We start from the raw sequence: 22611 nt of genomic DNA on the forward strand, positions 1-22611 counted from the left end.
CATTTAAAGTTTCCTGAGCAATGTGGGCTGACTCTTGTAGGGAAGACCACAATTTGTGAAAATTGTTTTAAACCCGGCTTCCAACCACTTTTGTCTTCCCCCCTGCCTCTCGTTATTGTTTTACATTGGTTTTGTGAAGACCCCTATAGCTTATTGCCTCTAGTCCTGAGGTTTCAGCACCCAAGAGCTCTCAGCTGCATATATTATATGCTGCATATATCATATGCTGCATATCTGTTATATAACTCCTTAACAATTAGATGAAGTTTGGTGGTCATTGTGTTTGAACAGTTTGCAGGAAAGCAGGGTTCCAGACTGGTCACTACTACCAATCACTGTTTTGACCCAGTGGGCTCACAGAAAATTGCATCAAAACAGGAAAGCATCTTTTGGGTCCCTGTGGTCCAGTTACAGGCCTCAGCCATGCTTTGAACCCGTATCAGGGAGACACCCCAGTACATGGTAAGGACCTCCCATCCGTTGTTTTCTATGGAAATAAACCTCACTTTGAGGGCTAAAGTAATACTCTTCCTTTATTCGGATTCACAATATGGATGCTTAGAAATCCAGAACTAACGGGAGTGAGTGACGCAGCATGTGCCTCCTTTGAGTCTAGAGAGAGGTTGAAAAGGCTAATTAATTAGTTAAGAGTTCAGGTAGTTGGCCAAATAGCAGCGGTTATACTACATGAAATAGTTCACACTTTCACCCTTACCGTGGATAACGTGATGGGGACCGAGAACCAGAATATAAAGTTTTAATTACTTGTGAGTTTGAACTCGTATCAGCAGTATTGTGGGATTGTTCTGTGCATTTTAATAACACAGCTGCAAGGTTATGCTACAGTGATGATTTAAACAGAGTAATGTGTTTATAGTTAAAGGAAAATAAACAGAGATTAAATCTGAGCTGACAGAAGGTGAGCTATGTTAACTTACGCAGCTCTGCAGCTCTGGGCTACCTGGTACACAACTTGGGGTTTAAAATGGTGCAGTTAATGCTAAATCTTTCCCATAACATGGTTTCTGTAACACCTGTCAGTCAGCCTGTCCAATGTCTATGAAAGACCATGGGTATCTTACATCTTTTGCTCACTAGGGTGCTGCTTTTAACTTTAGAAAGAAGAGTTGACTTATGCTTTGTTTCATTTTCATTGTGCAGCTGTACAAAAACCCCATTAACAGTTTCCATGTGTATGTTCAGAGTGATGATCTTAGCAAAGGACCTGGTCAGCAGCTGTCATTACTTGGAGATGACAATTTTACCCCAGCAGAAATCAGGGGTATATCTGGTATGATTCTCACTCTTCATGTATTTATCAGGTATTCATACCTCGGTATGGTAGATTATCTTTAGTCTGCCTTTCCCCCTTCACAAGTCATGCACATTCATTTAAGCCAGTTAGCTGTATATGCCTGTTATGATGCCTTCAGTAATAAGAAATCACTGGAGAATATAAATTCAAATATATATCTATATTTATGGCTCACAGATCTCATCCCAAGTCTATGATGCGGAGGAGAACTTTACTGTCTTCCAACAGCTCTGGTTTAGCTGCTAACCACGAGTCAGAGGATATCATAAAAGCTTGTCAGCTTAGAAACACTCACAAAAATGTCAAATGTTTGATTAATGTTACCTAATGCAAACATCGTTTTATCACAAGCAGAACAGGATCTATGTCTTCACTTCATTGTTTCTTTCTTGCGTGACAGGTCTAACTACTAGTGAAGAATGCAGAGCTGTGGCTGGTCCTTTAAAATAAGGTAAGGTAATGAAAAAATCCATGACAAAAGCCCTTTCATTTGGTAAATACTAAAATGCCCTGTGCACAAACTTGTGCAGTCCGGATATTGAAGCACGCAGGCAGCACACTGTCTCACTTTTGTGACTCCTAAAAATTATTGCCGTGTTTGGGGATGAGCCAAAGCAGAAGAGAAAGCACTGTCCGGATGATAATCCCTTCATTATGCTGCATCATTTACTGCTTGTATCCTTTAGGAAGTCCAAACAGGAAACTAAGCCACGTCTCTAAGGAGCCCCAGGCAACGGCAGAACATAAGACTTTGTTATGTTATGATAACCAGGAAGCGGCACATTATGTTGTTCTAACCTCATTCTCTTACTTGCCCACTGAATAACTGAGCGAGAGTCTGGTTTAGGCACAGACTTATGGCATTAATATTTAATGTAGATTTGAAACCTTTTCATATCTTCTCTCCACTGCGCTGCCTTCCCACTTCCCTTTATGTTGATATGCACAGATAGGGCGTTATTTGATCTCACGCTGATTCTGTATCTGTTTCGAGTGAACATAATCCTCATCTTTTCCAGCAGTCACTGATTAAAGTGAAATCATTGACCTGCATTTGTTCTGCATAGTAGCTTATGGGTTAACAAAATAGAAGCATTTAAAAATTGTTACTTGCTAGAGCCAATGTGGCAGAAGAACAGACATATAAGGGCCAAATCTAGGAGCCATACAGCCCTCTTGTCTCTGACTATGGCCACCTGCAGGTACTTGTAAAAATATTAGCTGAACAAGGCTAATGAGAGCTTGTCTGTATTTGTTATACTCTCCTATTTTCCAGTAATATCATTGCAGGCATCCTGTCAGGAAAAGGTCATGCCCATATTCAGTAGTTACTAATTAACTTCCCCTCCATAGCTCTGTCTAGTCCCTTTTTAAACTTCTTATCTTTCTTGCCTCCACGACATCCCATGGAAATGACTTGCGAATTAATCATTAAACACTAACTGCACCCTGTGATTAAAAAGGAACACTAGGCTGCTTTTTCTTAATCCGCCACTCAATAATTTATCTAGGCACCCTTCTCTCTTGTGTGAGAAAGAATGAACACATCTTTTCCTGCTCACTTTCTCCATTACCGTTCATAGCTCAGAGGATCCTCTCAGCATTTCAAAGCTGAAGAGCCTTCTAGCAAAGCCATCCCACACCACCGATCATCTGTGACACTCTCCTTGGTGCTACATTTCATTGGTGATGGGACGATGAGAACTGTATCGTCTTTCCAGGATGCTGGTGCGCCTGTTTTGATGCAACCACCTAACGTTATTCGATGTACCTAACCCTACATTGAATCTTGACATTTTTGGTGCCATTCTCCATTCCTTTTCTAACAATACCAGATAGCCCATCTGACAAACTGCTGCTCATCACTGAGCTGATGCTTTCAGAGACCTAGTCACAGTGATATCAATGTGCCTTTCCTAAACACAGACAGCTGATGAAGAGCCAGCTGTTAGTAAGATTAATGCTGTTTTTCCACAGGCACAAAAAGGCTTTGTATTTTTCTACACTAAATTTCAATCTCTCATTTTTTCAGACAGTTCTGTGGGAAGATTTAATAACACCCTTCCATAGCTCTTACAGCATGTTTTAATGTGTTTGACTAGCCTAAATAATTCTGTAGCACACACAAAGTCTGTCACCTCACCTTTTTGAGCGCAACAAACTAAAATTCCCAGATCCCAGCACATGTGTCGGTAGGATCCCCCTGAGAGCTCTCCTGGCAGGTTAGCAGCACCAGTGACCTGAACCAGTGTAGGTCAGACAGTGTGATAGCCAATCATTTTTTACTTAACAGCACTCAAAGGAAATTGCGGACTCCTATCAACAGTGGGAGGAAAAGAGGATGTTGGTCTCTTCTCTCCCTTGTAGGAGTCTGATGCTATCATTCAAGAAGTAGAAAAGTGGTTCCAGGCTAGAAGTGATAGGACTTAGCAGCTTGTGTCAGGTTCAGATGGAGATCAACCCCCTGGTTACAGATAATGGAGGAAATTCTTGCTAGACAGAAGAAAAAACAGAGTAACATGCAATACCAGAAGCATCATGGAAATTGCATTCCCATGGCATTTCTGGAGCTCAGTGATCAACATGATAATTAAGCCACTCTGGTGTGAATTGCATTCATCCTGCAGCTGACTCACATAAAAGTGCCAGGTTTGATGTTGCAAGAAACACCAGTGTTTCACACTGTGACACGCTGAAGCTGCTCCTGGTATGTGCTAGTGATGTTTCAGCTATTACAATCTATGAATGAATTCTCGGACTGAAGAGGCCAAGTGAGTTGTGAAAACATTGCTCTTTCTTATTGCCTTATCAGTACAGACTGAGAGGAAATTCAAAAATACCTGTGGCAAGCCACACGTTCCAGTAATTCCTTGAACTTGGACATGAACTGGAAGAGCAACTACCAGATAATTATCTGAATTAGTTCAAAAGGCCTGTGGACTCTCACTCCAAAATCCAAAGAATTTATGAGGAAACAAAAAACTTCTTTTCAGCGAAGATACCAAAGAGCTGGATGTGTCTTTTCTTAGCACATTGGTTTGAAGATTAAATCTTCCCCAGTTTTTCACTAAAAAGCCCAAAGAACATCCTAGCTCTTGAAGAAAAGCCAAAATTGCAGTGGTGAGAGAGACTCAATCTCACGCTTCACTTGCTTTGGGACAAAGAATTCAGCCCAGCTCTCCCATGTCCCAGGCAAAGGTTCTTCCTGGAAATTATTTTGGCCAAAAATAATTCATTTTTAAAATAAGTTTAGGTGTTAATAATTTGGCATTTCCCAGTGACTAAAGCTTGAATCAAGAAAACTCTGTTCTTCTCCAATTACACTGGCCTCTCCCATAGTGAAGAAAAACTTGCCATCTTATTTCATGAAGTTGCCTGATTAAGTAATTTCCTTTCTCTCTTTTATTTTTAAAGCACTTGCAGTCAGAACAGCTTTAATTTGAGCCTGACCATACCAATATTTACTCATTGCACTACATACATAGCCAAAAATGATCCTAACTGCTTAAGTGCTGATGCCAGCTTCTTCTGCCTTTGCAGAACCTGTTAAAACCAAAAAGTCCGCTCTGTGTTTTTACCAGTTATTTCATTTGACAGTGACATACAGAAGTGAAAAAATGTACTGAGGGCTGATCTACTCCTTCCAATATGAGTTATCAGGACCTTAAATGGGCCACAACAAAACCGAAGCTCTGGTTTGCAGTACACAAGCCCATGTTATGGCAGGTGAAGCCTACCTGGAGCAGCAACCACCTGTCCTTAAGGAAGAAATCTTTCATTCTATTGCTTAGCTACAACCTTCATGCACTGGGAACTTAACAGTTAAATACTTCAAGGGCTGGTAAGGGAAAGTGGGAAGGTGCCAAACCCACCTTTATGGGAGCATAAGTCAAGTGAAGGGTTGCTTTTCTGCAATCTTATTGTCACATATCCCGTTCATACTCATACTCTGCCAACAGGGCAATTCTTATTGTGCACATGCATGCAGGATAAGAACCTGAAGTTAGTGGGAGCTTTGCCCTTATTTTGAGTGGGAATAGGATTGTACACCATTGTATGCTTCGAGTATTATTCACCCCTAAAAACTGTATGCTCCATTCAGGTCCAATGTGGCATCTGCTTACGTGTCATACCAGTGACTGGGAGCAAGATTTGCTTTCCAGTAGCTGACTGTGTATGCTAATTATTGAGACAAACCTTTAGACCCCTCCTACGCAAGAACTGCTTCAGCAAGCTGTTCTCCAGCATGAGTGCTATTTGTTCTGAGCCTTTTGAGCAAGAGTTTTAGGCAAATGGATTTACTGGAAAAGGCATCTGCAAGGCTTCCTTGTAATTCTCAGAAACAGTTGTTTAAAGGAAGAACTGTCACATGGCACAACCAAATGCTCTTTAGGAAAATTCCCCCCCAAAATGTTATTTGCTTTTTTTCTTCATTTTTGAAAGCCAGGTTCATTGCACAGTTCTTCTATGCACAGGAAATTGCTATGTATCCCAGTGAAGGGTGCATGTCTTTCACATGGCTTCTTTTACTTACAGACCAGATCTGCTTCTGACTAAAGTTATTGGAAAGGCTCCCATCACCTGCAGGGAGATGTCGATGGAAAACTGGAGAATGACTGGAGTTTTAAATAGGTTTGAAGAGACCCAGAAATATGCATATCCGTATAAAGGCAAATCAGTTTCTCTTTTGCTTCATATTCTGCGAAATACAGAAGGCAACCCTCATGCCACTTGGGATACTAATGCAGCAGAAATAATGAGTAACTGCGAGACTGTTCGAGTGCAATTATTAGTGTATATAGATTTTGTGCAAACTGCAGCCCACAATAACAATCCACAATTGCTCTTGGGAATCTCAGGCTCAGCTGGAAACTTATGCACGGTTTCTGCTGAAGATGTTTCCACTGGTTGTCCACTGGAAGCCAAAATTCTCAGCCCTTATTCATTCCATGTCTTTCCTGACCTGGCTGTTATAAAGCCCTTTCAATTCTGGTTTCAAGTTGTCCACTGCGCTTGTATACCCACCGAGTCCTTAATCTGAAGAGAAGTGGCATTGAACCTAGGACAGTACTAAGAAAAAAAAAACCCTAGGGAGCTAGTTGAACACCTATAGCTCTCCTATAGTATGATCCATACTCTGATCATGCTGCTGCCAACCTGTCTTCCTTTCCTCCAGGCATTGCCTCTTTCCAGCATCACAGCTCTGGGCATAAGTTTCTAAACTTTTAGAATCATAGAATATCTCAAGTTGGAAGGGACCTATAAGGATCACCAAGTCCAACTCCCTGCTCCTCCCAGGACTACCTAAAACTAAATCATATGACTAAGAGGATTTTGTTCCATTCCACACTAAATCCTGTTTTGCTTTTGGTCAGGGCTGCTTTTGTTCTGCCTGGCCACATCTAGCACAATTTGAACAGTACCATCTCACAAGTATTTAATTAGGTACTACTATCAAAGCTGTCAGAGTGGCATGTCCCTGTCTCAGGGCCTTCAAAAGTAATGCAGCTTCTGAAAAGAAACAGCCCAAGAGGCTTCTGAGCTGTGCCGGCACAGGGTAGAGCGGTGTGTGAATGACAGGCACATTTTGGTCAACAGCAATCAGCAGACTAGGGATGAACTGAAAGGGCAGCTGTGTGCACTTAGGAATAGAGGCAAACTGTCAGAAATGAAGAGTAAGCTTCTCATCTCAGTGTGTTTCAGGTTTGAGCCAATTAGTCTCAGGCCAAATTCCCACTGAACAGTTAGTCTTCAGCCAAATTGCTACCGAACAAACTTTCTGCATGATATCTTAAGTCACAGTTCTATGTTTTTAAGAGAAAACTTGATGAAAACTCTGGGATCTTGCCCAGCACATTCCGTTGCCATCTGCATCGCCTAGTCAGAAGCTGCTCCATGCTCTCACACCTTGTTCTTTCCGCTGCTGCTGGCGGGGACGGCATCGCACCACACTCAGCTGCTAATCACTGTAAATTTCGCCCAGCCTTTGACTCATCCTTAGAAGCATTTCAGCCCCGTGTAACCCAGCCTGGGTGGATGCTGAGCCATGTACTTGCAGCTGCTATGTTTATGGTATGCTCAGAAAAGATGCACAGGGAAAGTGTATGTGGACAGGAGGAGGTTTTGGTCACCCTGGAGGCTCCATCTCCTGTCTTCCCATTACAGGGCTTTTTTTTTTGTTTACAGAACAGCTTCTTTCAGCCCCTCAGTCTGATGTGCCAGCTGTAAACACAGTATTTCTCTCCACATGCAGGTGGGAGCTCATGGTTTGTACCATCCACAGCTTTATAACCACAGGCCAACATCTATCACTTGACCCTCTGTGGAGGGGTGAGAGCAAGAGGGGGAAAAGTTCTTCTTATTCATCACATTGTAATTGTGTTTATCCCTAGAATATAACTTGAGTTTCTTCCAGCTGATTTTCAAATTTGGCATGTAAAAGTCCCATAAATCAACTAAACGTGATAAATAAAAAAAAAGAAAAAAAAAAAAGAATTTTATTAAAGGAGTTTTCTTTACAGTTAGCTTTATTAGGAAAAGTTCTTGCAATGATCTGATTAGTAAAGATATTTCTTATGGCAATATAACCATTAGAAAGCTGCACACTGGCTGTGACCTTGTAGTTCTGAACTATGAATTTCAGATCTATTTTTCTGAGACCATTTTTAATTGCTTTTTCTTTTTAATTTCTTCCAAGTAATATCAGTGGATTTACAGTACCTGTAACTAAAAATGAAAATGTGCTTATTTGAGACTGGTTACAAAATTACAGGAGGACAATCAGAACCCAAACTGAATAGAAAAACCTTGAGCAACTTTTGCAGGCTGCATGATAGATAAAAGTCTCAATATGTCAATAACTTAACCTGTTTGTTAACTAGCTGCTGACATCCAAATTCCTGCAGTCAAAATAGCCATTGTGTAAGTCACCCAAAAAACAAACAGTGAAGGAAAAAAACTACAGTGTTTCCCTGGTTAAAATAAATAACATAGGGTGGAAGCTTATACTGAAAGAAAAAAAAAAAAGGGCAAACAGAAATGTTAAATACAGGTTCTTTTGGAAATGCAAAACCACAAATTTAATTATATAGCTATATCGTTATTTGATCTGTGAACCTGAACTTAAATTGAATTATATGTTTATATAAAATGTATATTTGTTCCCACAGAGTTAGAAAGGTAGCATGTGGAAGAGGTGCCAAGGTTAATTTTGCATACTGCTATTTGTAAAGGTCACTGAAGGCTTCCAAAGAAAACCCCTCAGATTTTATGCCATAGTGAGTTCAAACATTCAGCAATGAAACACAGCCTCAGAGTACCAAAAGTACACCTGCTATTTCCATGAGAGGTTAAACCACATATCTGTCCCCAGCCAGAACTGACGGGAAAACCTGGGCTGCTGGAAGGTACTCAGCTCTCTCTGGCAGGTTGAGTCTGTTTTTTGCTCACGCAAGTTTTTCTTTTTCAGGAATGTTTCCAGCATGCTCCAGGGCAAGCTCCAATGGATTAATGGGGTAACAAAGAATCAAAATTTTCTCTACTTAGGTGCACATAGAGAAAAGGTTCACTCTGAAGTAGCCCACAAAAACTCAGAAAGCTGTTGGTACTACAGAGAGAAGCCTGTTAAAGAAGGACCTGACATGTTAAACTGGTGCACGGGTACATTGCTGCCTGGGGGAAGAGGGAAAGACTCGCCAAACCCTTGCACAGGACTTTGGAGGAAAAAGCTGGGATGTAGCTTGAGGGGACTTCACAAGGTCATCTAATCTGTGCTTTTGTCCTGAAGTATGGCTGGTAGATCTGCAGCATCCTGATGGATGCTTAACTTACTCATAAAGATTTCATAGTCCCCCCATCATAGTCTATTTCTGTGCTTAAACTAGAAAAACTTGCTTCAGCTGAAGAGTTTTTCCTAATGTAGAACTAGGTTTCCCTAATACAGTACATAAATATTTATTTTCCCGTGCAAAACTGAAGAGATCACTGCTTGTCCTAATCCAATGAACATGGAAGACAACTGTTTGCTATCTTCTCGCCATTTTGGAAGTCTGTTATCATGTTATCAATATTCCCTTAGTCTTTTCTTATATAAACAAACTCAGTTGTTGAAATTTGTTCCCAGTAAATCATATTTTCCAAAACTCTTCTTCCTGGATCTCTGTTCTGGATTCTCTCCAATTTATGTGCATCTTACTCAAAATGTGATTCCAAAACTCGGTAAAGTTTGAATGCCAGACAAGGTCTTCCCCATAAGGATGGAGTAGAATAAATATCTCTCATGTTATATGAAAAAGAACTCTCTTAGTACATGTCAATACAAATTGTCTTTGTTGCAACTGCTTTGCACTATTGACTAACTCAATTTCTGGTTGACTTTGTTTTCCATATGCTTTGCAGAGCTGCTATTGCCTAATCAGTTCCCCAAACACCACCAAATTTTTTTCCTAGTATTTTCTTTCTTGGATTTATGCTCATCAGTTTTGTACCATCACCCCAACATACCAGACTCACTTTGACCTTTGCTGTTTGTCTTCAAAGTGCTTCCACCCTTTCTTACTGTAATTTGAAGTATAAACTCATGAAACAGTTTTCCAACTAGCTGAGCATCAGCCTTACATTCCTATCATCTCCACCACATTTCCCTAGCTTACTTATGGCATTCCTCAAAACCCTAAATAAATCTGAGATATACCACACAACTATTTCTCCCTCTTTAACACTAAGCCAGTTATCCTGGAAAAGAGGAAACAGAACCGGTAAGGCATGTTTTGTTCTTGGCAAGCCCACCTTGTTTTTAATCAGCTTTTTGTACCTTACATGTGTTTTTGTTCCTTAGATACTCCTTGGAATTTCTTTCAAAGATCTCCTCCTACCTGTCTGCCTCACTTTAATTCGGGGCTTCCTTCCTTTATTTGGAACAATATTGTTTTGTAGTCTCCTATAACTCACATTACTGTCTGACCTCTGGCTGAATTGAATTTCAAACAGATTTAATTACTGTCACTTATCTATTAACTTCCTCTGCCCCTACAATAAAAAGTTGCCTCTAACACATTCCCAGAACTTGTTGGATCATCTGTGTCCTCCTCTGTTTCTTTCCGAACAGATACTTGAATAGCTCAGATCTCCACTACTGGCAAATCCTTAACTCTGTCTTGACTGTGAGACTGAATGTCTTCTTTTCCCTTTTTATTTTTACCTAAAAACATTGAACAAGTCTGCCTTCCATCTCCTCTGGACTTCAGAAGAATCATGTACAATCTGCCTGTGGAGCCAAAAACCTCTCATGTGCCTTTCTTGTTCTCTCCTGTACTTTTGTATACCAGCATTCTAGTATAATCTAGCAATGTTATTAACTGGCCCAATTGCAATAAAATATCTCACAGTATATTGAGAAAAAGAGAAGAGGAAGAATTATGTGAAACTGCAGAATAAAGTAAAAAAGAATATGGGATAAAGATATAGGTGTAAATTGTATATTACATAAATATATATGTCTGTAGTGTTTCTATAGTGTACATATATAAAAAAAGAATAAATTCAGAGGGAATCTCTTTTATTTGAAATAACAGAACATTAAATCTTTGTTTAAAATCAGATATTAACTACTAAAGGGTTTTTTAATGTTTATTTTGAAAGACTTTTCTCATGTGGAACATATTTAGCTCTCTGACACAATCTGTGAGCAGGAAATTAACTAACACAAAGTCTATTTCTTGCATTTCTTCCATTTTCTCTAATTGTGTCATTATGTATTGGGAATGACATAAGTAAATCAGTACCACAAGTTGCAGGAGACTGGGAAAATTTTTGATCCAAAAGAACGCAATCAGCCTAGTATCCATTTCGAAGGAAATCTGAGGCTTTCCTAGGGAATAAAAAGGAGTATGGAAGAGCTGCCAGCTGCTGACAGAACTGACAAAATCATCAGACAACCTCAGTGCAAAGAAAGGTTTTAAGGTAGGTAAGGACCAACAAGGTTGCATAAGGAGCTCTCTCAAGAGTTTCAAATGCAAAAGGAATTGTACAAAAAGTGAGAGCTAGGATCAACAGCCACGGCTATAAATAAATAGTCTGAATTCATAAAACCCAAAAAGCAAACAAACAGAACGAGGCACAACTAGTCTATTGCTTCATGTGAAGGACTGGGGAAGGAGACCTAAGAAGGGCTGCCCCTTCTCCACCCTTCCCAAATCCTCCCCTTCCAGGGAGGCAGAGCCACGCCACGCCACACTCCAGGAAACAGGCAAAAGCAAGCTGGGGGAAACGGAGCCAGACGACCTCCCTGGGAAGCGGGAGGGCTGGAGAGCTCCTCTCCCCACTCCCTGGGATGAGCCTGCCTCTTACATGAGCCACTCGTCAGGAGAAGAAAACTGTGACAGTCACTGGACCAGACACTCGCATCCCTGTGTCCTTTCCCCCGACCGTTTCAGGCACGTGCAGTCTGGCACTCTGTGGCACTCTTCTGGGGTGGAGATTCAGTTTCCTCACTCTAAAAAATAACTTAGATCTGGTCTTTCCCCTTCCCAGGGGAAGTCGTTCATCCTAAGTACTATGCAAAGGCAGAAGCCACCAACACAGCCATAGCTGTGTCAAAGTCCAGCTCTTCAAGCTGCCCCTTGGTGCCAAATGTCTCTCTGCAGAAGTCTGAATATCGGCACAGCTCTAATAGCACATTGCTCTACGACACGCGCTTCTGTGCACGTATCAGCGTCCACCTGCAGGCACTTACGAAATTTTCAGGCCACATAGAATTAGACCTAGAAAGTTAGAAAATGCTAGAAATTAGGAGGTGATGTTGTTGTCTTGGATCTACAGGCCAAAGTGCAGGATGTGCAGAACTTAGACACGCTGCAAGTTCAGGGAGTCAAAGCTCACATTTAAAGAAAAAGACGGTATTTTGGTCTATAGGTCTGGTTGGACTACTGCAAGTCAGAATGGAGAAGGGCAGATGACCTCTGTCTTGAGATGTGGATGAGAGAATATATTTCAAAGCCAAACACAAACTCTCCTCTTTGTATGCACAGAGACATGCTGTATATGTAGTCTGGAAGGATGCAAGTTAGATGCAAAGTGCTTAATAGTTTCTAAAAAAAGCAGCTCGAGAACCCAATGGCCTTCAGCATTAGCTTACAACTTTTCTAGAAAAAGTGTAGGTTTGTTCCCAGATGAGGAAGGAAATGTACCTCTTTATGGGCTAAGGAGCTATTTTCCAGTTTAAGCAGTCATCAGCTGGCAGATGTTTGTGGAAAAGCTTTCCTTCTCAAATGAAGCCAGGAAAGCAGTACTGAGATACTGAGTGAGAACATATGGCATGATTTCATATTTTATCTCCCCGTAGCCAAATTGCAAGAGACAGCTAGCCCAAAAACAGGAAGGAGAGATGTGAAAAATGTCAGGGTGGAGACTGAGACTGGATGTAGCCAGAAGTGGACCGAGGCAGGGAGTCATAAAGAGTAGAGGACAGGTCAGGATCGGTGGAAGAAGTAGTCACGCAAGAGGCAAACAGTAGAAATAACACCATAATCCCTAATTTTGAATGGCAGTATTTTTCTGTGTCCACCCACAATAAATGTGTTGTACACTGCAGTACTATTTCTCGAATTGATATCCTCTGTCCCTTTGACTCCAGCTGGGCGTGGCTTGACTAACATTCAACTTCCCACTGTGATTTTTAATAAACAAAAAGCTATTTTAGGAAAGCATACACACACAGAAAAGTGTTTGAAGAACATAAATAAGATTGCAAAATCAAGCCTTCTGAAATTAGGCAATATAAGAATTGAGGATTCAGACACATTAAGATACGTTCTTTAAATACATGATGCTTTATATTCTTTTCCCCACCTTGCAGAGCACGGGATGGACCAAGCCATGAAATTGAATCAGGCCTGCACCATACAGGACGTTGTTCATGGTAGGATTCCTTTCTTATTCACTGCAAAACCTGAAAGCTAGTAAGGGATGAAGCAGGGATTGGAGAAAAAGAAAGAGAAGACTGATTTTTTTTTTAAGGATGAGAATGTTGCCTTTGAGAATCAGATTTCATCCTTAGCTCTGCCACAGAGCTCCTGTGGAATGACAAACAAGTCACTTAAACCAAATACTTATGGGTGATTACTAATGCTGTGTCCATCCTTTGACACCCAACTGGATCATTAAATTATTTCTTTCAAGTGATGCAGCAAAGAAACTTTGAATTTACTGGTCAAGGAGGGTTAACTGTGTGTATTACTGAATGGACACCTTGTTGTTAATGTCCCTGATAAACACAAAGACATTGGAGATAAGCTATAGTTTTGAGTACCTGCTTTCCTCAGCATTTTTCTTCCTTATTCAGCAGTAGCATATAGTCAGAGTTATTCTGTTGTCAAAAAAACCACAAAACACATAGAAAAGTTTTCATAAGTTTCATCTAGGTGAAAATTAGGAGAACTGTTAGACACCTTCTTCCTTTCCTTCTGTCCTGCACTTGTGTGTATTTATTATGAAGTATAGGAAGTGGTTCCCCAAGGCCATAGAGCAAACATAGCTTTGAAAAACAACATTTGAGACCCCACCTTTAATGTCTGGAGAGACACAAGGTCCAAGCAGTGGGTTCAGGAGACCCAAGCATTTGTGATGTTCTGAAATGCTCTCTGAGGCCTGTGAGAACGCAACAAATAACTCAAGTTCATTAGGTTTTTTTGAAAGAATGTATTAAGCTATTGAATAGTAAGTTGCAAAAGTCTAAAATACTTGAGAGGAAAGCATATGTCCCTCAGGCTAATGGCATGCCAAACTAAAATATCCAAGCCCTAGTGTTGGGTTTAGTCTAATTCTGCTATGTCCATGAATATAAATGTAAGCATAGTCAACAACTTTTGAATGCAAGGAGATCAGAAAGTGAGCAAACAAATTACATGCGGCAAAAAAATAACTATGCTAACTTTAAAATTGCCCTTTTCTTCAACCAAAACATGCACACATTAATTATTTGTCCTCCAAGGACAAGTTCAGACCAAGTGAAAAAAGCTGCAACTACATTAGCCACTTCTTAACAACCTACTGTGTTTCATTAGGGGTCTGGCATTTACTTCATGACCTAAATTTAGCTCTCCCACATGAACGCGGAGTCATCGCTCTTACAGTGTTTAAATGACATGAGAAATGCAGAAGTTTGAAAATACAATACTATCAACATCTGCATTAAAAAAAAACTCCATTAAAAATGCTTCAGCTCACATTATTTTATTGCAATTCACAAATACTTTGTGGTCTCTGAGTCCATGCATTAAAGCTTTACTCAGCTCACATGGAAAGGCTGACTGACAGTATATGACCATAAGCATCCATGAGTTAGTGTCATATTTTGGTTGGTGTCAAAAAATGAATTACGTGCCCAATTTCATGTTAGATATACAGCAAGGAGTCATATGGCCCACCTCGTGAGCCAATCTGAACTGCCTCAGCCCTGAGGAAAACATCCCTATATTAGAAAGTGAAGTCAAAGTAACTGCATCCAAACACCCACACGGGGAGAGGAACAGCCAGGCCTGGGGCACTCTGTTGGCTTGACATCACCTGGGACTTGGGATGACCAGGCAAAGTAGCCTGAAATGAAAAGAGGGCTGTGCCATGGAGGTAGAGATGGTGTAACAGGGCTTTCCCCTTTCTCCTAGGAGGTAGTACAAGAGATGGGGTCTGGAGGGCAAGCAGGGTGCCCTGCCCACCGTGAGGAGTGCGATGTAAGAGTATGGGAGGTGGGGGAGTTGTGCTTCTCCCAAAGTAAAAGCCTATTTGTTTCAGGCTACAGTGACATTATGGTCCAATAAGCCTATGTCAGCTAGCCACTTGTTTTTAAATTCTTGTTTTTAAATTCTTTTTCTCCCTCTCTGGTGTTTCTCTCAATGATTGAGCAAAAGGCTTTGTTTTGAAGGGAAGAATTGAGTGCCCAGAAACCCAGGGGCTCTAATGAGCTGAAAAGGGAGACTGCAAGGCTGCCAGATCTTGGGCTATGAGGTCCTGTCTGCGCCACACCAAAACACCGAGACTTGACATCTCCACTCAGGTCCCCACCCGTTCACCATGCAGGTTGCTCTGTTTGGTTTTTCCCCCCGTGCAGCAGGTTGGGTCCCACTGTGTGCCCCCTCCCCTTCTCCTCTGCCCTGACAGAGCAGAGGAAAGGAAGAGGTGTGAAGAGGTGCAGTGGAGTTTTCTTTCTCCCCTTCCTGAGCAAGATGTCTTGGGAAGAGAGGAAGCAGAAGGACTACTGCTCGCAGGTGAGCTGTGCTGGGACTGGTCTCTTTGTTCTCCATCCCCATCTCCCTGTTGAAAGAGCCCCCAAGCTGGAGGGAAGGGAAGAGTCTGGCCTGCTTCTGCTGGGTTTTCTGAATGGTTGCTCTTCAGTGGAAAGTGGGTAAATGGGGATAGCATCCACTCAGAGAGGATTCCTACCCCTCCAGAGCTCATCTGCAAAAGTCCTGCACATAGCTCATCATGTAAGAGTCGCACCAGCTCCAGGTGAGGCTTCATGACCCCCATGGAAAGCTGCGTGGATCTGTAACACTGGCAAAGGTATACAGCTGAAGAAAATGAACCCATCCTACCACCCTGAGCCAGCTCTTTGTACAGTTGGTACCCTTACATCCACTTTGCTGAAATATATACTACAAGTATAATAAATTAAAGGAAGATGGAAAAAAAAGGAAGTGCTGAAACTGGACCAACTGCCTGGAGAGACCTGGGACCAAAGATAATCTCTGTAAATGATGTTTTGCCTGTGCAAACAAGCTGTGGAATGCTCAGACCTCCTCAAAGCATTGCATCATAATGATTTGTTTTTAAGAATAACAAGACTAAAGTCCCTTGATCCACTTTTAAAAATCATTATAAAAGTAGGATTTAATTAGTTTTCTTAATCAAAAGGAAATAGAATTGTATGCAAATGCTAAATATTACAAGCACAAAATCTAAACTACGAAGCTGGTAACTGACATATAGCAGTCTCAGACTGCCTCTGCATAACCAGTGTGTCCCATACTGGGTAGACAGTTGATGGAAAAACTTGTTACTGATTTAAGGGTGGGTGAGGGGATTGCATTTGGGTAAATCAATGTTCTGCTTTTATAATTAAAGTTAAAAACACCCAACACACAGGCAATAATCCTGAAATGTGATCCCATAAACTATAAAGTATTTCTGTCAAGCCTCTAGCAGTTGTGTTTCAGCAGCTGGTTTCTATGTCCTAAAGCACTCTTCCAGGGCTGGGAGTTGTATGCCACTGCCACTTATCATTACTGCGCTCTTTGCTCCTTGTCTCCAGTGACCTGACATTCCCAACTTCACTCCTGCTGCTTGCTTGCAGGCTGAGAGATCCTGCTGGCCTGAGCCGGGAAGCTCCTGGGACCCTCGCTGGGGCAACATTGCTCCATCGAGCTTCCCAGTGCACGGCCAAGAGTGAATGCCACAGGAGCAGCCATGAAATAGTAAAATAAACAAGCAGAAAGCAACATTCATGAGACCGAGTGAAAAAGGACAGAGCAGCGTTAAAGGGCCTCCTCCTTGTCTCCACATAACGCAGGCACTTGAGTCGTATATGAAGAGCTAACTCATCTCTTACAACAGAGTTTTGTTTAGAGACTGGATCACTCTCTCCAGCAGGAAAGCCAAGTCTAATTAAGGGCTATTTTCCAGGGGCAACTGGCATCTCTCAGCAGAGTTTAAAGCAGATTAGGACTTTGGACATGTCTACAAAGACATTTCCAGCAATTGTGTTCAGTGTTTAATTCTTTTGATCTTCCAGCACTTACAAGCTTGAAAGGGCTGTAAATACAGGCACTGGAGATTTAACTGCGGAAATAATAATAACACAATAATTAAACTCTTAGATGGCATTTTCCATCTTCAGCTGTCCAGCCCTTTTTCAATGGAAATAAAGAGCATAAAGGCAGAGGCCGTGATGCAGCCTTGCAGGAAGACCCCCAGCTGTCCCACACATCAAATCCCTTTCATAGCTGTACCCAGCTCCAGGTTAAAAGTAATTTCTTTTCCTAGCCATTGCTCCTGATGAGAAGCTCTTTCAGGACCTCACTGCTGCACTGATTAGTGGCCAACTTAATTTTGGTTATGCATTTTTCATCCCAGTGTCCTTCATTAACAGAAAAATTTTATACACATTCTTTCCTGCTCTCCCACTGGATGTGCTTATGGGCAGTTACCATGGCCTGTCTTTGCCTTTCCAGGCAGAAGATAAGCTCATATTGCCTATTCTCACAAGTTCTCCATTCCCCAAGTGTCCTTGCAGCACTTCACAGCTCTCCCCATGGGAAGCCACCCTCTTCCACGCATCCTTACATTCTCCCATGCAATCCATATTTCCTAAATGGCACCAGATCGGCATGGTAATTTAAAAAAAAAAAGCTTATATATTCTTTCCTAGCAAGGAGTGATCAGTCATACAACTCTGCCCCTCTTAGGTGGAGATGTGAATCTCTGATCTTTCTCTGCTGTGCTTCCTCCTGCGTTTTACTGGCTTAGACTCAGCAGGTAAGCTACCCATCAGCTGTGATCAAAGGCAAGGCGTATGTTTCTCCCCTGAGCTGTTAGCTCTTCTCTACTCACAAAAGGGAGGCCCTAGTCTCCAGCATCCACAGGCTAGCTGGATTATGATGAGAAGAGCTGAGAAACCACCGTGGCTTGCCCGCTGTCTCCTCCGAAGAGCTCTCAAATAGGCTGAAGACCAGGCATGTGAAGTCCCAGTCAAAAGGAAAAGAGTAGTAGCAACATATTGGGGGTACATGTAAAGATACCCTTTAATTACTTAATTCAGCTGTGTCCCCAACTTGAAAGCCACAAGTTACTTCAGAGTCTTTTTTTTTGCAAGTAAACAAACATAGTATCAACTATTTCCAGTCATAGTCTGGCCTCCCTAGCACTTATGATGAAGCATATTTGGGAGCCAAAGCAAGCAAACAGGATGATTCATTTATCCCACAGCTTAGCAGATGGATGAATCCTCTATAACCAAGGCAAAACAGACCTCTAAGGCTTTACATGAATAGCACCGTTCAAGGCCCACAAGACAGAAATGCTGGTAATGCCTCATTGTCCGCAAAGAAATCAAGACTTGCGTTTCTGTGAAACTTAAGTACATAAAAGCGAAGTTCCCGTGGCACTACTCAACAGATGACAAACCAGTAAAAACAGTGAGGAAGAAAGGACATTCACTTCTTGTCAGGACTGAGAGATCGACTTTTTCAGCATGTTACAAAAGGGTTTGCTGTTTACACCTGAAGTTGTTATCAGGTTCTGAGACAATTTAGACTGGTGCAAAAACCTAAAATTGGTAGAAGGGACCCACAACTACAAGAGCTAAACCACACTTTGCAGTTAAAGATTCAGTTGTGGGTGAAATTCCCAAGTTCTAACAAGTGAGCTTGGATCTATGTGAGTTTTCTAAAATTTACCCATTATTATTAGGTGCTCGGCTGTCTCTTGAGGAACTTCGGGAAGATAATGATACGCCCCTTCTTGAAAACCAGTTAGTGCTGTATTTCATCTGCTTTATCGAGCTCTTTACATCAGGTATACTAGCCAATGAATAGTCTGCTATAGACTATAATTTCCAGTGCAATGAACACACTAAACCAGACTAATGAGCTATATTTATTTTTAGTGATTTGCTTATCGACAGCCTGTGTTTGTCCACTGGCAGCAGGCTAGTTTTATGATATATCATTTGTACATAACAATATTTCTTCCATTCTGCTGCTGTTGCCCAGCAGTGCCTGCTAGGAGCAGGCGGGCGCTGGCTGCAGTGGGAGCTGAGCTGGCTGAGCGCTGTGGGAGGCTGGCAGCTCCCGCTGCCCCATGCATGCCCGAGACCCCCCAGCTCGCCTGCAGTCACACAGCAGACTTCCTCCTGGTCCCAGTGAGGCTCTGCGTACTTCAGCCTCACACACACGGCATCTCTTTCTTTTCTTCCTGTAATAGCTGTGGCACTTCACGACCACATGGTCCATGAACCACGAACGTTTTTCCAAGGCATGGACCAGACATTGTCAGCCTGTCTCTTATGTTGGATCCCACAATACATACCTTTCTGCCTGCCTCCCAGCCTCTTACAGTATTTTCATTTAGCGTGAGCCTGTGTCCTTGCTCTGCACAGGGAGCTGACAGCATTAAAGTCATTTCCCAAGAAAGCGCAGTAGCCGTGACTACGTGTCTCTGGGCTTAAATCCTCTCCAATAACCTGAAATCAAGTGGTCCACAATCAATCATTCCTGTAATCCAGAGTGGATTCATTTCACTTTGTCTTAAACTGGTGGGAAAAGGCAGCCATCTCTAGATCCAATTTATTTTAGGCACTGGAGATAACTCTCCACTGAGTGTAGAGGAAACATCAATGGCTAGCTTGGACCAGCTGTATTCCTTTCATCTGGTCGAAGGCTGGATGAGAGGGACTCCACCCCAGGCTGTCTTTAGCAGCTCCAAGGTTATGAGTGGACAGGGAATTCTCAACTCCAAAACATAAGATCTATTCCTTACTTTGTTTTGCTCTCCTGGGTCTCTTGCTTTGCAGACTTGAGTCAAAATAGTCATCAAACACTTTCATCAGCTATTCTCATATTTAAAGCATTATTCCTGGCAATGGTATTTCACATGTTTCTTGTCCTCCTGCATGCACACCTTCCCTCCCCAGCTACTAGAATAAAAAAAAATGTAACCTTCTTATCTTGATCTGGCAAGATCAGCTCTGTGTGCAGATCCAATTCTTATTTCCACTTGCTCCCACGTTTATTCGAGGGTTTTGCTTGGGAACTAGCAGATCTAGTCATTTAGTGCTCTCTAAATGACATGTTTACTTTGTGTTAGGTGCTACTCTGGTCGAACATTAGTTATGCTGTCTATTTAGATGGATAGCTGACATCAAGATCACACATGCTGAGTAAAACAAGAAAATAATTGTTAACTGAACTCATGTTTCCTGAAAAGAACTACTTCCACAGGAGCAGCCGCTGTCCTTGATGCTACCTCATGCCAAGACCATGGGACACCAGTCTCTTCCCCCCCCGTGTATGTTTCTTTGAAGTTGTTGCAGATATATGAGCTCTCTGGCAAATGCTATAAACCCACACAGTCCAAGGAACAAGGTGGCTCAGTTATCCTTATATCATTAATTTTTCTGAAGAGAAACATCGTGGTGCAGAGCCCTGAATTCTTGATGTGAAGTTGCATTCCCTGATACTGTATTTCTTTTCAGGTCCGATTATAAACTCGTACAAATCCGCAGTCTCAGTTTGCCTTGAGATTTAGGACATTTTCTCTTCAAAGTACATTGAGGCTAATGACTCTGAACTTCCTGGGATGGACCTACACAAAAGACAGTGACAACCCGATTTCTCTAATTTTAACTGAAAAAAGGAGACACAAATTTTGCCTTTGGGAAGCTGAATAAGACAGATCTCCCTGCCTGGGGAGCACATGTTAAATTCACATCCCCACAGTGATAGTCTGTTTTAACCTACATTTCCAGAAGTCCCCCAGAGAAGTCAGTGGAGGGACCCAACACTTCAACAGTTGGTGGCCAGAGAGAGAAAGATCACCCAATACCACCTGCCCAGAGTGAGACCAAATGCTCGGGGGACTGCAGAGCAAGGACGGCTGTGAATGTGGTGGCAGTCAGGAGAGAAGCTTGGCCTGTCAGGGTTTGGTCTCCATAGGGTGTGACAAGGCACAGCCACAGGGCAAGAGCAGAAGCAGCTGAAGGACAGAGCTCACCCCACAGAGCAAAGGTCACTGTGCCCCCAGGGGACCAGTCCCTCTGCAGCAGAGTGCTGGAAAAAAATCACACCTCTCCAGTAAATAGCTGCCACCTGCAAAGAGTGATCTCACATCTTCCTTCCCAACCCACTCACACACCAGCACTTTGTTTGTTTTTTTATTTTTTTTTCCATTTTTCACGTAATATTTTCAAAAACAATATAGACTGTGTTACCGTTGTTTATAACAATATAAATCAATTTAAAATATTTACATTATGTAGGTCACTTGTTCAAGTCTACCTGTAAAACATTTACACTGTGTAGTTCACTTGAACAAGTCTACCTATCATGAAAGCCTTCAGAACATTAGTCTATACCAGCAGTCTCTCTGAAAACATCACTTCATAAAAGATAAACCTTTGTTTCTTCACATTCCCCTTGTATTCAAGACACTACTGAGCATGTAACATCAGTTCTCTGTGTGCCTAATTTTTATCTCACATTCACATTTCTTTCTCCTTCTCTAGTTTGGAGGGGGATTTGAGGTATTTAACTTTCTTACGGCACCAATACTCCATATACCAGAAGTTCCACTTCTTTTCCACTACTTCTAGTGAAATTCAACCCCGCTCCTACAGCCAGACACGTTATCACACTACTCTTGGAGGATATAGATGGATGGAAGAACAAATCACATTTTGAAAGGTTACACTTACTGGCAAACCTAATTTGTGGTCTAGCTACAGACTAGCAATTCCTTGATAAAAACAAGTGTTCCTGATGTACCTAAAACATTTTTCATGTTCCTTCCAGCAATGGTGAGTTTGTCTATAGTTTTCTCCCTTCAAAGAACAGATATCCAAGTGGACTGACTGTTTCTCACACTTGCAGCCACCTTTTTCCCATCTGCCCATAAAATATGTGTATTCTTTATCATTATCTTTAACATCCTGCACTTGGAAACAATAACTCCTGTCATCTTCCTTGGTTCCCATTGACTTGGGCTATGTCAGAAATCTAATCTCTGTGCCTGTATCTTCACAGCAAACATTTAGAATATTTAAAGGGAGACTTTGGCTTAAATCTCATAAAATGTGAAGGTTCTTGCTAATAGATTGAATGGTTTCTTAATTCAAGCTACATTCTAGTCTTTAAAAACCTTCCAAAAATTCATTGGGCTAAACTCAGAACCAGCTGTAAGTGGTGCAGGAAGAGAATTAGATTATGGCCTCTCCCAGATAAATGCAAGTTGTTCATTTCTCTAGTTTGTGGGATGGCACACAGTTCTAACATTCTTACTTTACAATTTGTTTCCTGGGAGCCAACATTTTTCCTGATTTATTTTTTTTTTCCTACAGAGTTTGAAAAAATGCTGGGCTGATTAAGCTAAACAAAAAACTTTATCTTTGGTGTCTGTGAGAGGTGTCAGTTATGGGTCTGTAACAATCTAGACCTTAAGACTAGATCTCTTCTCCTCACATACAGTTGAAGATAATGCACATTATATATGAGGGAACTGTTTCTCAGCTATCATAAGTGTTAATCTCTTGG

Source organism: Gavia stellata, chromosome 1 (genome assembly GCF_030936135.1).
Source record: "Gavia stellata isolate bGavSte3 chromosome 1, bGavSte3.hap2, whole genome shotgun sequence".
In the NCBI taxonomy this organism is placed as follows: Eukaryota; Metazoa; Chordata; class Aves; order Gaviiformes; family Gaviidae; genus Gavia; species Gavia stellata.